At 36.5% G+C, this 18,275-nt stretch overlaps 1 protein-coding gene across 2 annotated transcripts in view; it reads right to left on the bottom strand.

Moving 5' to 3' along the window:
* Positions 1-17,376, bottom strand: part of KLF12 (Kruppel like factor 12) — a 554,999-nt gene extending 537,623 nt beyond the window's left edge. For both annotated transcript variants that reach the window (XR_006505831.1, XR_006505832.1), the window contains exon 1: positions 17,311-17,376. The gene's annotated coding sequence lies outside the window, so the exon portion shown is untranslated. The remainder of the gene's footprint in view (positions 1-17,310) is intronic.
* Between the last annotated feature and the right edge of the window lie 899 nt (positions 17,377-18,275).

Here is an 18,275-nt window from a genome sequence, read left to right as displayed (position 1 = left end):
GTATGTATGTATGTATGGATGGATGGATAGTTGGATGCTACCCACCTCCTGCCAGAGGTGATGGACTCAATATGTACGATGAGGGGTACATTTTTTTAAACCCTTACCTTCCACCTTAGAATCAATACTGTATATTTGTTCCAAGGCAAACGTGTGGTAAGAGGTAAGAAATGGGAGGTAAGTGACTTGCCCAGGGTCTCCCAGCTAGAAAGTGTCTGAGACCAGATTCGAACCTAGGACCTCCCATCTCTGGGCCTGACTCTCAATTCACTGAGCCACCTAACCACCCCGCAAGAGGTACATATTTTTGGATATGTCCAGTCTGGAAATTTGTTTTGTTCTACCATATATTTTTGTTACAAATATTCTACTACATCATGTTGGGTCTCAGCCTCTAAAATGAGCCTATTATCCAAGAGTAAATGATACTTCACTAGGCACTGTAGGTCTGTATTCCAATTAAATCAACATTTTATATCTTATATCCTCACCTATAGAGTCACAGATGTAATGCTGGGAAACTTGGAGATCCTAAGGTCCACCCCCTCATCTTAAAGATGTCCTGAGACATGAGGATAGATGGTATTCTAAGAAAAATAATTATATGAAGAAAAGCTAGGATTCGAACACAGACCATCTTACTCAAAATTGACTCCTCCATACCCTATATAATCTAGGATAGTTCTATGCGGACAATAAATATTTAAATAAGTTATCAATTATTTATGATTTGGATCTCATTTATAGAATTCATTTTATGTTTTCTTCTATCCATATTCTTTATTAGATTTCTCGAAATGCCTTAAAAATCCCAGAAGGTATGCCCATGTAAAAATTTTTACACTTTCATTTTGTTTCAAGATGTTGATGACACCACAGTGATGAAAGTTTTTGCTGAGCAAGTGGCAATTCCAAGATAACTTATGGACTTTTTAATGGTTTTTCACTCTTTTAGAAATCACACATCAGTGAATATCTCTAAATTAAAACTGAAAATTTTAGAGAGCAAGAAAATAAATGCTTTTGCATTCTTCCAACCAATATCTCATTTGGGCTGTAATCAGGATTTATAAACCACTTCTGTTCAAGATTAAGGATTTATCTTACTGGTCAGTTCAAAGAGACTGATCAACCACTACTAAAACATAAATCTCTGGTGGGTTATGCAACAATTACAACCCCTCTGCAAACTACACACACACACACACTCTCATGCACACACACCCCTACCTTTAATTACCACTAATGCACTTTCAAAAATATACTCTTTCCAAATAATGCCATGTCCATACAAATTATTATGTGCAAAAAGATCAATAGCGAAGAGGAAAATGTAGGGCACATCATAGTCATCACTTCTACCAAACTCCATTCTAAGGTCACATCTAGAATTGATGTGACTGTTTCATCATTTTGTTTCTTTTTCAAATACAGATCATATCACTTTAAAAAAATTCAAAAGAATGAAGTTGTTTGGTTGTTTTGTTTTTTTAACAAACTTGATATACTAATGGATAGTAAGTACCAAGCTATCTACTAGACTATATAAGCTCCACTAGGATGGCTTTAAACTTTGTATCTTTCTCCAATTGGTGGGAAAGTGTTCTGCAGATAATAGGTTCTTAATAAATGTCTGTTGAATCAAATTAGTGACAACTGCAATTTAAGATTACTTGGTAGTTCAGTTCATCTTTCTGAAACAAAATGAAAGTAGGTGTGAAACTTTCCAAATCTTTCATTATTTTGTGCATTTTAGTAGATTTTATTCATTTTCATATTTTAAATGGGGAGAGCTTACAGGAATGTGTGATTGCTCTAAGTGAGGTAAAGAGGTCATAGAGCCAGCAATAAAGAAAGATGTACAACACTTGGGTTTGAAAGAACATAAGAAAAAACAGCTTTTCTTTCTTCTATCTTCTGGCACCTTCCTTCCTCCCTATAAACACACGTTGCTCTCTCCCATATCACCTTTCTCCCACTTTTGTGAGGATAAGATGAAATAATATTTGTAAAGCCCTTGGTAGACTTTAAAGCATTAAGTAAATGCTATCTTCTTTTTAAACCCTCATTAGATCCAAATGTACTTGCAAACTATGGTCCTATATTTCTTCATCACTTTTCAACTCAACTCCCTGACAAAGCCATCTATAATTGGTGTCTCCACTGCCTCTCCTCTCACTTACTTCTAAATTCTCTGCAGTAATACACCCTTTTCCAGATATGCTGTGCCACTTGGCTTCCAACCTCTTCATTCAATTGATGCTGCTTTCTCCAAAGTTATCTATGATCTCTTATTTGCCAAATTAAATGACTTCTTGACCCTCATCCTTCCTTGGTGATCTCTAATGGTTGAATTACCATCTCTAAGAAGATAATTCCTAGAGGTAAAAACCAAACTACGTCTCTCTTACCAACTGCCTGTTAAAAACCCTCCAAACTAGATATTCTGCAGGTACTTCAAAACCAACACGTCCAAAGCATAACTCATTATCAACTCCAATACCTTACTTTCTTAAGTTCCCTTATTGCAGTTCCTCAGTTTTGAAACCTTAGTTTCATCCCTAATATCTCTCCCTCACTCATCCCATACCTCCAATCAGTTGTCAAGTATGATCAGTTGTACATCTACAACATCTTTTGTATACATCCTCTTCTCCCTACTCACATAGACATCACCCTATTTCAGTACTTCGTAATCTACCAGGTCTCTTGCAATAACCTTATAATTGGTCTCTCTGCCTCAGTTTCCTCCCCACTCCAATCAGTTGCCAAAGTGATTTTCATAAAGCATAATTCTCCCCATTACCTTCAAGATCAAAACTATAACCTTTTGTTTGCCATCTGAAACTTTTCATACATGTAAAACCCAGAGGAATTGCATGCTCGCTATGGGGGGGGGGGTAGAAGGAGGGGAGGGAAGGAACATGAATCATGGAATCATGGAAAATTTTTCTTAATTAATCAATATAAATAAATAAACTATAAAAAGTAAAACTTGTCATAATTTAGCCACTTTGTATTTTTCCAAATTACATTCTACTCTCTCTCTCCCTTCTATACTGTCTCCACACACAGTGCTCTTCTCTCTAAAGTTCTCCAACTACTCTGTCTCTACCTCATATGTTCCATTGTATATATGGATATATGCGTGTCTATACATAGAAAGTATAAATACATATGTATGCACACATATATATACACAAATAGGGTCTCTGTACACACACACACATGCATGTATGTACAGTCATAGATTAGAATATAAGCTTCTTGTGAGAAAACTATTTTTGCTTTGGGGAGAGGAAAAGTCAGGTCAGTGCCTGGCATCTTGGTGCTTAATAAAAGCTTGCTAGTTGATTGAATAGGTAAAATTTATGCAACTCGCCATGATGCTGATTTAATTCTAAAGAAAAAGAAAGTAACGCAAGATGAAGCTGGTAATATTTCACAACTATTAGGCACATATTCCCGAGATCATCTTTTGTAATTGTTATTTTTACAATCATCTCTACAATATGGCTTTCTCATTCTTCTTTTGAGGGAGTGGGTAAGTGACAATAGCATGGAGGAAAGAGAGGACTTTAGATACTTGTAGATCCCTTTAATTCACTCAATTCTAAATGATCTGGTTTTAGAATTAATATGGATTCAAATTTATTCCAATAGGTTTTGTCACTGATTATTAACCTGGAAATTTCTAAAAAACAGAATGTTTTTATACCTCTGACTATCAGAGAATCAACCCATTAAGATTTGATTAGAATAGGCAAGGTATTTTTTTTTTGAGATTCTTAAATGATTTTATCTTCAGAGATGGCTGAACCCATCCAACTCACCGTTTACAGAAATCTCTTTGAATAGAAAGGCATTTTGAACTGTAGACCCAACATAAATGGTTCTCTGACCATGTAGATTTGTAATTTACCTTGGTTTTAGTTGACTTAGTGTTTAGGATACTGAATAAAAGCGAACTGGCTGACAATCAAGATTATGGGTGAAATGGATGAAAATGTAATGGAAATGCAAAATGGTGTGGAAATTGTAAGGGTACAGGTTTGCTTTCTTTTATGAAATAGATGTGTTCCTGGACACTGTCTACAAAGTGAATGTCTATACAGAGACTATTATTTTCCCACTAACTGTTGCTCTGAATGGGGGTAGTGGTGGGGGGGGAAGGCCATTAGAAATAATAAAACCATAGGTAAGACTATAGCAAATCTTTTAAAAGTACAGGTTTAAAGGAAAAACAATTTTCTCTTAAAATCAATAGTGCTCAGAATAAGTTGTAAAATTTGAATAGAAAGTGGGTTATTTCTGTTTCACACACTAGCTTAAAGGTCTAAGAGAAAAATTAATAATTAACTGAAGAGAACAAACTGGACTGAAAAGTCACTGAGCCTCTATCAAATCCTTTCCTCAGTTTTCTATCAGAGAACACTGGATCCTCTCTGCTTGCACAGTTCTTTCCCCAGGGTTCACTAACTTCTCCTAAATCTGCAATTATTTCTAGAGGCTCAAGCATAAACTATACCTATTAAACCCATTATTTATAAGAGAGAAAGATACCTCTTCTCTCAAAAACTACTTCTTCTATCTCTGTCACACTGGACTACTAACTTCAGAGACACATTCCTACATCATGAACTTAGAATCTGCCTTAGTCACCAATCTGTTCACAGTGAAAGTCAAGTTAATTATTTTATCGTCCAAAGAAATGTCTTACTTTGGAAAGTATTTTGAAAACTATAAAGCACTATGTAAAATTTTTCTATAAGACACTGCATAAAGATATTTTAGGTCCAAATAGTATGATCAGAACACAATAACCTCTGAAAAATAATCTTCACTATTTTAAAGAGTTTCCATTTTCTCAATATCCAGAATAAATTGAAAAACTTCTATTTTCCACATTTTAACTTCATAGGAGAGAAAAAAGTATTTATTAAATGTAATATCCTATTTTTGTATTACTATTAGATGCTCCTGATGCCAGATTAATCTTTTCCAAGGACAGTCCTCTGATTACATTATACTACCACCACCACCACCCCCAATAAGAAAATCTTCAGTGGCTCCCTATGGCCTAATAAATAAAATCCAAACTTTTGGCCTGACATTCAAGGAGTAGTACTCAAGGCCAATCACATCCTGGTTCCAATTTCATTTTCAAGTTCTATCTTACATTTCTTTATTTCCCTTGACAAATTTCCTGACTTTTCCACCTTTGTACCTTTCCTTACTTATGTTATTCCCAATGTCTAGTATGCCTGTCTCTTGTCGGACAGTAGAAATTCTTCTATCCTTAAGCGCATTTTCCTTATCTATAAAATGAAGATATATATCTATCACCTCAGGACCCTAAAACAAAGAAATTCTCCTAATCTCTGAGGTGGAAGGGATTCTACATTTCTGTGAATTTTCATAGTAATTTTCTTACTAATGCTTGTTGATTTTCTGACTTGTATTATATTTATCTGGGCACAGGCCTTTTCTCCTTCTTAGATTATAAACTCCTTGAAGATGGAAAGCATATTATTCAACTTTTGTTACCCTGCTCAGTACCCTTAGCACCAAGCACAGTCTTGTAGAGGCTCAATATATATTTGAAAAATTGTGCTAAATTGGCCACATAGAATAAAAGGGTTCTTCATTAACTGTCCTTCTCAAAAACATGCTTTCTAAAGATAACATGATAGTAATAATAGATTTGTAATTAATTCTAGCACTTTTGGGAACTTGATCCTAATTTATAATTTATTTAATCTAGATAAATACATAACATATACAAGTATATATATATATATATATATACACACACATATGTATGTATGTATATGGGAGTGTATTTCTTAGACTTGATATTTATAATTAAAGCTTAAATTCCCAACATTAAGATTTACGATGTGACAAATATCCACTGATAATGAGAAAGGATATCAATTAGATGTTCTCCTATAGATGCTTTCTCTTTCATTAAGTCATTGTTTTGCTTTTATAATTTAATTCATCACTCATTTATTAAGTGCCTTTTATGCACACACACAAAAAAATGTGAGGTGATAAAAACACAAAGATAAGAAATAAAAGAGACCCTCTCCTGGAAGGACTTATAGTCTACTGGGGGTGGGGAAGATATAATATGTACACAGATTTAAGATGACTTGAGGAAAAGAAATAGCATTCACCAATTAGCACTTATTAAAAGCCTAGTAGATGTCAAGAAAGACTTCAATTGGGAACTGGCACCTGAGCTTAGCAGTTATCAGATGTATAGATGAGGGTGAGGTACACTTTTGGCATGGGAAACAGACAATGAAAAGTCATAGAGGTAAGAGATGAATGAGTTAAGAAACAGGTAGGCTGATGGCTTGGAATAATGAGGGCATAAAGAGGGTCTAATGTAAGTTAATTCTGAAAAAATAGGTGGAAGGCAGTTTACAAAGGGCTTTAAATGATAAGCCAAGCAATTTGGAATCTAACCAATAATCAAGCGTGAACCAATGAAAAACTTAAAATTACATGTTCCGTTCTGAGTTTGTGGATTATTTGGCAACTTTGGAGAGTCAAATTTCAGCAGAGTGATTTCAGAAGCAGGAATTAGGTAACTACTGTAACAGTGCAGACCAGACATAATAAGTGTCTGAACCAGGCTATTGGCCATACAAACACGGAGAAAAATGCAAGAGATTTTCAAAGGTAAGATTAATAATGCTTGGCAACAGACTGGATATAGGTACTAAGGAAGAGAAAAGAATAAAAGATAACTGAATAACTGTAACATTGATGATGCCTTCAACAGAAAATTCAAGAAGGCTTGGAAAGCGAATGAGTTCAGGAACAAAGATGATGAGCTTCATTCTGAACATACTAAGATTGAGATTCACTATGATAAATTATAAAACCAAAAGCTATTTTCTACCACATGTTTTCAAAAGGTATGAACATTTTCAAAACAAGAAACTGTGATAACCATATAAAAGACAGCTCCAAATCAATAGTTACAAAATAAATACATATCAAAACAACCCTGAGGTTTCATCTTACACCTAGAAAATTGAAAGAGACGACAAAAATAAGGGCATAGTCAAGGTAGATGAGTTTAGAAAGAAAGGCATACTATTACATAGTTGGTGGAGTGAATTAGTATAAGAAATTTTTAAGTTTGAAAATAAAATGGCTAAAATGTTCATATGCTTTGATCTTGGGATTCTATTGCTAAGTATATAGACCTAGACATGTCTTTTAAAGTTGACATATTCTACTAATAATAGATTTACAATTAATTCTAGTATTGTTTGGAAATCTGATCTTAATTTAACATAACCTAAAAAGATAAAAAGAAAAGTTGCATATACACCAAAATATTTACAGCAGTACTTTTTGTGGTAGCAAATAATTGTAAACAAATTATGCAACTATCAATTATGGTTCATGAATGTAATGAAATATTACTGTGTTTAATCAATAATGAACATGATTAATCCAAAGAAACATGGAAAAACCAACCTGAACTTTCCAAAGTGAAATAATCAAAGCCAGGGGAAAAAAATATAAACCATTTCTACCACAATGTACATAGAGTGAGCAATAATGACAAAAAAAATCTAAAATAATTTTTGTGAAATTGCAAAAGAACAAGCTTGACCCCCAAAGATGAGATTTAAGAAGAGACATTCTTCACTCTGTTGCTGAGGAGGGTTGGAGGCAGACAGGCAGGATAGAAGGAAGAAGCAAGGAAAGAAGGGTGGGGAGGGAAGATATAAGCATGTAAATGTCTACTAGGTACTATGAACAAATGTCTCATTTGTTCCTCACAACAACTCTGGGAGGTAGGTGCTATTATTATTCCCATTTAACATTTAGGGACACTGAGGCAGACTGAGATTAAGTAATTTGCCCAGGGTATTACAGCTAGCGTATGGAGCTGGATTTGAACTCATGTCTTCCTGTTTCCAAGCCCAGCATTCTGAGCCACCTAGATGGGAGTAGATCTATAAGGGTAAAATGTTATATCTAATCTCAAACTTTTAATGTACTAATAATTCTGCTGTTTTTTTCTTCCTCTTTTGAAAAAACAAACTTTTGATATAAAAGATAGCTCTCTCAGAGGAGAGAGAATAAGGGAATATAAAGACAAAAAAAAAGGTAGCTCGGAGGAGAGAGAATAAGGGAATATAAAGACAAAAAAAATTAAAAATCTATTTTTACAAATGATGTAACAAGGATATCCAGGTGGAGAAGTCCAATAGGCATTTGATAATGTGAGACCAGAATTTAGGAGAGAATAAGCCTATATAGGAATGTCTCAGTGAACTGCATAGATAGACAACTAAACCCAAACCAAAGAAGAGTATGTATTTTGTATAGTTAGAAATTTCCTGAACCCCTAAAACTACATTACCCCAAATTCCTTTCTGTATTACCCAGAATGCTTTTCCTTTTGTCCACATGAGAAAGGTGGCTTTGTATTCTAGCTTTTTATTCAGTTTATTATAAATAAATCTTATTAAAATATAATACTTAGAATATTGGATTTTAATTTTAAAAACCCACAATTTAAAGCAGAGAAGGCATTGCAGAGTGTAGGGAGGAATATGAGCGCTTAGTGAGAGAAGTTGAACAATGACCCAGAAAATGACCAGGGTATCAGACCCAAAGGTATAAGGTCCCTCTTACAGCACCCTTAGCCCATTGAGGTTTAGTGACTTCATCAAAGTCACACAAGTAGTTCCCAAGAAAGGATTTGAATCCCTGTCCTCTAGCTCCATACCCTTTCTTTTGTCTCCCAACCAAGATAATTAAGAAGGAGCAATCAAAAGAAGTAGGATGAGAACCAAGAAAAAATAATGTTGTAATAATCAAGGGAGGAGAAGCCATCTAAGAGATTGGGGGGGGGGGTTAATCAGTGTCAAAAACTTCAGAGAGGTCATAAAAATAGTTCTCATCAGGCATGATAGTGCATGCTTATAACCCCCTACTATTGGGGAAGCTGAGACTGAGGAGTCATTTGAACTCGGGAGTTCTGAGCAGTTACTATATAAGGCTAAACAAATAAGGTCTCCACTAAACATGTCACTAATCTGGCAAGCTTCCAAGGTCAGGAGAACACCAGGTAGTCTGGGACAAGATGAACTGGAACAGGTCAGAGATGGAAGTCAATGGTACCAATAAATACTGAAGTTCAGGCTAGTACGCCTTTGCCACTCTACTTTCAGCCTACACAAGACAAAGACTCCCAGGCTCACTCAAACAATTCAATTAATAAATGATAGCAAATATCCCCCCACCAGAAAAAAAAAATTTTAAAGAAGTCTTTATCCAATTTGATGGCTTTAGCCATCATAGTTAAGAGAACCTTCATAACCTTGGAGAATGCAATATCGGGTTGGATTGGAAGGTGTTGAAAACTAAGTGGGACATGAAATGGTAGGAATATGTATAGAAGACTCTAGGAGTTTGTGAAACACAAGACAGGGTATGATAGCTTACTGCTTTTCATTTCATGTCTGACTCTTTGTGATCCAGTCAACCATTTCAAGCCAATACCCTTCGTGGGATTTTCTTGGCAAAGATACTGGAGGGGGTTGCCATTTCCTTCTCTAGTAATACCTCAAGGGGATGGTAAAGTGAAAGTTTTTTTAAAGATAGTACTGTAGATAGAAACCTAGGCATGTTTATAGGCAGTGGAAAAAGAGCTTTTAGATTGATTCAATTCAATAAGCACTTATTATGTACCTACTATGTAATCAACCCCTGCCCTTTTTATACCCAAATGATGAAAAACAAAAAAATACAAAATATACAAAATGAGAAGTATTAGGAAAGGCATCCAGCAGGACATGAGATGAGTTGAATCTTGAAGTAAGGTAGGAATTCTACAAGGCAGAGTTCAAAAGGCCATGCATCCCAGGCATGGGTAATGTCCTATATAAAGCTAACACATAAAGAAGAGAGAATGCTACCTGCAAGGAACAACAATCATGCCATTTGGAATGGAATGTGTAGGGTATGAAAGAGAATAATGTGTAAGAAAACTGGAATGGCCAAACAGTGCCAGATCACTTAATCTAAAATATATTGAGAACTTTGTCAAACTTAGAATTTGAGCCATTCCCCAATTGATAAATGGTCAAAAGCTATAAACAGACAGTTTGTGGATAAAGAAATCAAAGGTATATACAAATATATGAAGAATATTCTAAATCACAATTGATTAAAGAAATGCAAATCAAAAAAAAAAAAACTCTAAGGTATCATCTCATATCTTTCAGACTGGCTAAAATGACAAATCCTGGAGAGGATATCGAAAAATGAGGACGTTATTACACTGTTGATGGAACTGTGAAGTGATCCAACCATTGTGGAAAGCATATACACAAAGAATTATAAAACTATTTTACTTTTTGATCCAGGATTACTACTATTCTATTTATTTTCTAACATGATTGGGGCAAAAGGAAAAGAACCTTTATGTTCTAATATAATTATAGCAACACTGTGTTGGCAAAAAATCTGGGAATTGAGGAGACACATCAACTGAGAAATGGCTAAACAAGTTGTGGTATATGATTGTGATGGAATACTACTACACAGAAAGAAACAGACCATGAAAAGCTTTAAAAGCTACATAGAGTAGATTTTATTTTATCCTAGAGGCAAAAAGTCACTGGATCTTCTTAAGCAGGAGTAGCATGGTCAGACCTATACTTTAGAAATATCAATTTGGCTTCTGTATAGAAGTTAGCCTAAAAAAGGAGAGCTCAGGGGAGCAGCTGGATGGCTCAGTGGATTGAGAGCCAGGCCTAGAGAAGGGAGGTCCTAGGTTCAAATCTGATCTCAGACTAGTTGTGTGACCCTGGGCAAGTCACTTAATCCCCATTGCCTAGCCCTGTAACAAATAAAATTAACATAGAAGGATATATATAAAAGATATTAGGGTTTAAAAAAAACTGGTATAAAAAAAGGTACAAAAAAAAAAGGAGAGCTCAGATGAAGGTTGATATCTTAGGAGGCTGCTGCAACAATCTAGGCAAGAGATGATCAGGGCCTGAAATAGGGTGATGAGTTTATAATTCAAGCCAATTGTAAGATATACTGTGAAGGCAGAATTAACAAAACTCAGCAACTATTTGTATATATACAGTGAGGAAGACAGAAGGGAAAAGGATGACTCTTGGGCTACAATTCTGGCCAACTAGAAGGATGTTGGTGTACCTAACAGAAATAGGAAAACTAGGAAGAGAGGAAGGTTTAGAGGAAAAGATAAGTTTTGTTTTGAATATAATGAATTCGAAGTGACTATAGGACACCCAAATGGAAATATCTAATAAATATATGGTAATTTGGGATTCAATTTCAGTGGAAAGACAGTCTGAATAAATAGATAGATAGATAGATAGATAGATAGATAGATAGATAGATAGATAGATAGATAGATAGATAGATAGATCTGGGAATTATCTACATGGAGATTATTATTAAATCCTTGGGATTTGATTATATCATCAAGACAGAGTCCATAAAGAAAGAACAGAAGAGAGTACAGGATAGAGCTCTGGTGTAAACCCACACACACACAGAAGATGGGACATAGAGTTCAGAATCAGTCAAACAGGAAGAACTAAGAGAAACAGGGGCACAGAAACCTAGGCAATGGTGTCTAGGAGGAGCTGGTCAACAATGTAAAGTGCTACAGAATGGTCAAGAAGGATGAGGGCTAAGAAAAGGCCCTGCATTTAACTATTAAGAGATGCTGGGAAACCTCAGAAAGAGCAATTTCTGTTGAGTGATAAGGTCAGAAGCCAGAATGCAATGGGTTGAAGAATGATTGAGAGCAGAGGAAGTGCAGAGAATATGTGTAGACAGCTTGATATATGATGGTTACTGAAGAGAATGGTAAGATCAAGTGACTATTTAAGGAAGAGGGAGATCAGAGAATGGTTTGTAATTGCTGGTGAAGGATTACTGAAAAAGGAGAGACTGACAATTAAGTAGAGAGAGAGGATGACTGACAAAACAAGTTCCCAGGGAGACATAGGATGACATCAGGTAGTTGGATTTGAATTTGCAAGATCCTTTCCTGAGGAAGTAGGAGGTGTGGGTGGGGGAATAAACATAGTAGTAGAATTACTATGAAATTTTTGAAATAAAATTTCTACTAGATATCAACTTGTCTATGAAGCCTTCCCTGATATCTTCATCCAGAAATGAGTTCCATTACCCACTTCTGAATTTCCACTGCACTTTTTTTTGTCACTTGGTTTTTACATTATACTCACAACAAATCTTCTCTAATAGAGCATAAGTTTCCTGAGGGCAGAAATTACAGAATTTACAAAAATGCTGAATGTAGAAAGAACTTTAGAATCAAGTAGTTCAACTTCTCTGGTACAGATGAAAAAACCGAGTCGCCAAAAGATTAACCAATATCCCACAGGAAAGGAGTGTTAGGACTAGGGGTCAAACCCAGGTTTCCTTCATTCTTATCAGTGCTGCATTTTTTTTTTTACTACACCATACTGTCAACCTTGTTATCATCCTGAAAATTCCAGGGGTCATTGTTTTAAATATTATTTATTAAAGATAATTTAGCCTGGGTTATTTGTGTTTGTTTTACCTCAAGGTGAATGCCAATGGTACTGCTAATGCTAATCCACTAATGTTATTCTTTTTGTGATACAGCTAAGAAGTTTGTGACTTTCTTTTTCCTCTTACAAGTAATTAACAAAAGGCAGCATGGCAAAATAATTAGAGATCCAGCTTTGAAAGAAGAAAGATCTGGGTTCAATTCTCATCTAAGACTTCGAGAGGTCTTATTTAACTTCTCAGTCTAGGCAATTCTGTAAAACTCTTAGATTTCAGAGAAGGTGGGAACCTATATTGGCAGCAGGGAAGTTTCCTCGGCAGGAAGATCTCAATAAGAATAAAATCACACTTAGCCCTTATCCCCTAAATATCAAGGGATAGCAGTAGGTGCTGGGGATTAGAAAATAAAGGATAAACCAATCCCTCCTCTCAAGAAATTTACATTCCAAGGGATTGCTAGCATGTCTTGTTCTGATGATCATACTGCCTACCTCTGAGCAAGGAGAAAATGCTGCCCCAGGTGTCTTTCAAAATTTTCATCTTCTTGCTCCTCCATCCGCACTGTATCCTCTAGTAGGAATTTTCATTTCAGTATCTCTATGTAACAGGAAAACTACAGTTCTTATGTTGCTACTATTAAACCTCGGGTCACTGCTTCAAAATCCTCTCTAAGGTTATGAAAAAGTAAAAATTGGTCATTTTTTAAAAAGAAAAAGAAAATTACCTAAGATAGGTTTAGCCAAAACAGAATGCATTGGTATGTATGACTTACCCTATAATCTACTGACAGACCAAAACAAATTTTTAAACAGGAACATGATGACTCAAGACAACTACTTTTGTGACAATAGACACCAAACACTGAAAAAGCCTTTTGTAACATAATTACTGAAAATATATGTAGAAAGTAACCATTTAATCACACAGCCTGGGTTCTTTACCACAAGAATTCAGTAGTTGAGATCAGAGGGGGTACAGCTACTCCTAAACACAATAAACTGGTGGACTAAAACAAGACCACTCTTTGGAAAGCCTTATAATCTAGAATTCATCCTCTCCCTAGGACTGACAAAGCCTAAATTTGTTGACCTGCAGGGCAGAGTGCAAGGCCCATCTGTTTACTTAGTATTTTGCCTTAGGGAGGGGTAAGCTGTGGTAGATGAGTTAAGGCTGTGGTTATGGGGTGTTGCCAACAATTTGGTCTAAATTATTATATTGCTCTTATAAATACAGAAGAGGGCTTAAAGTTTTATATTCTTCTTATGTGGGAAAAAGGAATAAGTTTAAAAAAGAAAAAAATAGAGAAACATTAGGTTTAAGATAAGCTGATGTATGCAAATTTTCCATTCAGAATCCAAAAAATTATGAAAAATTAAAAGACAAAAACACTCTTTCCTCTTACCAGTTTCAAAATGCCAACCTGGTTTTTGAAAAATGTGGACATAAAGTGATTTACTTAAAGACAAAAAAAACTGAGTAGAAAAACTTTAATAAAACTTTTTTGTGATCTTCATTCCCTATGCACAAGTAACTAAAGTATAACTTTGAGAAACCTTACCTATAAAACTTTTCTAGATATGAAGCATGTAACCTCATTTTTGTCACAGGCCCCTATGGCACTCTGGTATAGTTCATGGATCCCTTCTCAAAAAGCTTATTTTTAAATGCATAAAATAAAATATATAAAATAAAATACAAAGGCAAAGGATTATACTGAAATCATTCTCAAAATAAAAACAACCACCACCAAGATCACAGACTCCAGGTAAGAACTCTTCTTCTAGATGGAGTTGACCCAATGTCTGTTCTAGGCTATTAAATCATGTTGAAAAGAAACAATTTTAAACTAGGTATAGTCAACTACTTTGCAGAATGTTTTTTTAAAAGAATAAGGAATAGCTTAGACATCTCTACTTTACTTACTGACTTTTTCTCATCAACATCAATATAAAACTACAAGCTCTCTATTTTATCCAGTAGAGAAAACAGGACCTTCCTCTAAGTTCAACTATTTAGCAGTATCATCTCCCTGGGTTAGATTACACAGTACTCTGGATTGACTGACTAACGCTGGCCTGGGTTAAAATTTCCTCAGTACAGGCCTAGAAGTCTAAGTGTTCTAGTTGTCTTTACTTAGTTAAAATAATCCTCTACTTTGGGGGGAGATTTCTTTTATAATTGTGATGGCAGATTGCTTCATGAGGTAACATCTGAAATTCACTTTTGAAACTGTTAAAGAGCTTCTATGTTTTACCCATAAGACCTGAAAGGAACCCTTCAGGAATATATATTTTTTAATCTGCCAGATAACTATTGATATTATTTCCCTGATGCTTGGAGAAAGTGTCAAGCCTACTACTGATTTGTTTTTCCCTTAGCCTAGGGAAAGTCAGTGTGTGTACTTGGGTTTGCAGTCCTTCCCCCTTCTGTACACATACACACTGCAGCTGTAGTAAACAACCACTAGCCAAGAGTTGAGAAGGTCAAGGTCTCACATGCTGTACCAATACCAGTTTTCTCTCAAATGATATTTAATTTCTTAGAAAGGAAATTTTGGAAGAACCATCCAGGAAGCATTAACACAGCCATTTTCATTTTTAAAAAGTAACAGAAACCGTACCTATACAAAGTTTAGCTGACTTGTCTGCTTTTAAAATATGCTGACAAATGAATAGCAAAGAATCATAACTGTACTTAATGACATTATTTTCATTATTATAATTATTTCATTTTCTATTTCAAAGCATCAAGTTGTCTTGGTTCAAGTACATTTTCAAAATAAAACTATTCTTTAGAAGCTACAAAAAAATCAATCTTTTAGTTAATTTCTTACAAATATATGCCAATACTTTCGTGCCCAAATAAATCCACCCCCAATTCATATAAAGCTAAATATACTCACTCTGCCATGGCTGTTGTCAAGAATGACCATCGAGCAGGAATAAAGAGATAACTTAGGTAGATGAAATGTTTGTCCTTCAACATCCTATTCCTAAGTCTCTGCTTCTTAATTTCAAAGTGTAAAAATATATCCCTCTACTTTAACCGATTTCTGTGTGGTTTAAAAAATGTAAACACCATATGAATGAGGTTTGCAAATGCCACTCACCACGACGTTTTTTGTTTTGTTGTTGTTGTTGTTGTTTTTTTGTCACTGTTATTAAATGCCAATTCTAAGAAGCATTCCTCACTGGAAGGAATACACCCACTCTTTAAAAGTGACCACTCCTATTTACATCACAAGCTCCTGCACCACGCAGCCTGCCATAAGCCACCAAATTCATATCTTACCATGGACTTATCTAAACAACTCCGTCCTCCAGTAAGAAAAGGGGATGGAACAGTCTAGGTGGATTTACAGAATGACGTCTATTTGATTGGCACACGTCTACTGAAGCAACTAGATGCACATGCACATAGATGTAAATAGAGCTGTTCATCTCCCTGGCGTTAGGGTAAAGCTGATAGAATATTAAAGCTGATGTAAAAGAAACTATCTCAGCACTTTACAGAGAATTCTATTAGCAAAACTGTTTTAAACCATCTCTCTAGAATGTTACCTTAACAATCTGTTACAGTGAAATTAGGGAGAATGACAATACCAACCACACAAATTGTTTATCCAGATTACACATTCCGGTGTACTAATACGTCTAACTCAACACTGCTAGCTTTTATCAACTGAATTAAAGCTATTATTAATAAAGTATGCAGAACTCAAAAGCCCAGGGTGAGGGGTAGGGAAGGCTGTAGGGCTTATAACAAAGGAATTGGTACTTTTAAATGCACTGAACCTAAAAATGTAGTGCTGAGTGTACCCCACCCTTCTCCCCAAAGATAAAAGTTTGCAAAGTTCTAACAGTCAGTTCTGCACCGAACAAAGGCAGAATTGATTCTTCTCATATAATAGTGTTTAACATTCACACAAACTAATGTCACGGAGGTCAATACTCGGTCGTCACTTTACTGCAAGCTTATAAGGCAAGAAGTGGTTCCCAAACTGGTTCTCAGGGCTTTTTCAAGACTGGGTCGAAATGCAAAGTTCTCCCTTGTCAACTCTATGGAGGTCCACCTTAATTGAAAATAACAGCCATAGGCCAGCCCCCGGCCACTTCCATGAACTATGCACTGTTGCAAGTGACAGTTACACATCATTACTACCAGAGACAATAATGAATGTAGCACTAGGACCACTATTAATGCCAGCAGTGTCATCTCCACCTTAACCCCTTACCCTCCGCCACCCTCTCAAAAACATACACACATAAACTCAATTTTGGTATATATACATTATTAAAAAAGGTTTCCGAGGGCAAACTTGTTCAACAAGACCCCCAAATTCAGAACTGATGTTTTATTTTTAATCCATGGCAACTGTCAGACAAACGTTGTAACCAAACAATTCCACTCTGGGTAGAAAAACATTTGCTTAATACACGTTACTTGATAAGTTTTGCGGGAGTGGAAAAAAAAAAAAAACCCAAACGTTCTTCTTTCTTCTCCGAGAATCTGACCAAAGCTACTTGCTTTGCAATAGCATCCCCCTCGCCCTCTCCCCCTCCCGTTTCCCAACAACACTTTCCCCTTTTAAGAAGGCAGACCAACCAAAATGATTTAACTTGAGCAGATGACAGAAGGAAAATAAAACATGTTAAGAGAATACGGTCTGATTTGGGATGGCAAAAAAAAGGTTTGTTTATTTTGATAAGAAACGGAATAGGCACAGACCTGAACAGAAGCTGCAGAGCAGGAGAAATTGTTTTCTTTCCCTTACACAGTCCCTCTCTCCCTCTCTCTCTCTCTCTCTCTCTCTCTCTCTCTCTCTCTCTCTCTCTCTCTCTCTCGCTCCCTTTCTCATACACACATACACAGTGTCACACATACACACACGCACACACACATACACACACGCACACACACACACATAGAGTCTCTCTCAGCTGCTCTATGCAGTTCTCAGGAAATGAATGGGGGGCAACACAGAGAACTGTTGTACTTGCAAATGACTTACCCGGATCACATGATGTGCTAAATGTAGGGTGGGCCGGTGGGTGGAGGCTTCCGAAACAAGAGCGGACACAATATAGCGTGGGGAGTCTTACCAGGCCCGCATCAAATTACATTGGGGCCCAGCCGAGGGGGGTTTGCAAGACGGCGCTTCTCCTACCCTTGCTGCACTGAGCTCAGGAAACCGGAGAGGCCAAAGGAGGAGGGGTGGAGGGGGCTGAAAGAACCAAACCCCCAAACAAAAGAGCTCCCGTTCCTCCAACCCAGAAACAAAGCAAAGCCAATGCAGGCGAGTCCTGGGGTGGGGTTTGGGGGCGGGGGAGGTAGGATGGGAGGGGTTCAATCAGCAGGCGCTAAGTCGCTTTATTGCCATAAAATGTGTCCCCCAAACCGCTCCACCGGAGGATTAGGAGGAGGGATCTGTATGTGATGGTTGAAATCCCCTGTGGGAAATGAACCCCTCCCCATCCTCAGAGGTAGAAGGAAACACCCACTGCTCAGCGCTACGTCTTGCTGCTTTCTGCGGGCGAGGTGCTGGGGCTGGGCTGGGTTGGGCTGGGCTGGGCAGGGCAGGGCTAGGCAAGGCTAAACTAGGGGGCTTGCTGCTGTTTTTCAGCTCTCTCTTTCCTGCCTCCTCCTCGCGCCCCAGTCTCGCCGAAGCATCAGTACCTTTACACCTGCAGTCC

Source organism: Gracilinanus agilis, chromosome 3, assembly GCF_016433145.1.
Source record: "Gracilinanus agilis isolate LMUSP501 chromosome 3, AgileGrace, whole genome shotgun sequence".
Classification (NCBI taxonomy): domain Eukaryota; kingdom Metazoa; phylum Chordata; class Mammalia; order Didelphimorphia; family Didelphidae; genus Gracilinanus; species Gracilinanus agilis.
This window is presented reverse-complemented; position numbering and strand designations above follow the sequence as displayed.